The sequence below is a fragment of the Geospiza fortis genome, unplaced genomic scaffold, assembly GCF_000277835.1.
Source record: "Geospiza fortis unplaced genomic scaffold, GeoFor_1.0 scaffold1397, whole genome shotgun sequence".
Lineage (NCBI taxonomy): Eukaryota > Metazoa > Chordata > Aves > Passeriformes > Thraupidae > Geospiza > Geospiza fortis.
Genome location: NW_005055086.1, coordinates 13,583 through 13,815, shown reverse-complemented (window position 1 = coordinate 13,815; position 233 = coordinate 13,583).

Below are 233 nucleotides of genomic sequence, written 5' to 3'. Positions count from 1 at the left end.
CCGACCCTCGGCGGCCTGCGGGGACCGGGGGCGTCACCGGGGAGGGCACCGGAACCGGGGGAACGGGGAATAACGGGAGGCGGAACGGGGAGGGGTTAACGGGAGAACAACGGGATTAACGGGGGGCTCCAACCGGACCGGAACCTGGAGGGAACGGGGGATAACGGGGGGGTTAATTAGGGGTTAACGGGGGTTTTAACGGCGGGGTTAACGGCGGTAACTGGAGGAACTAC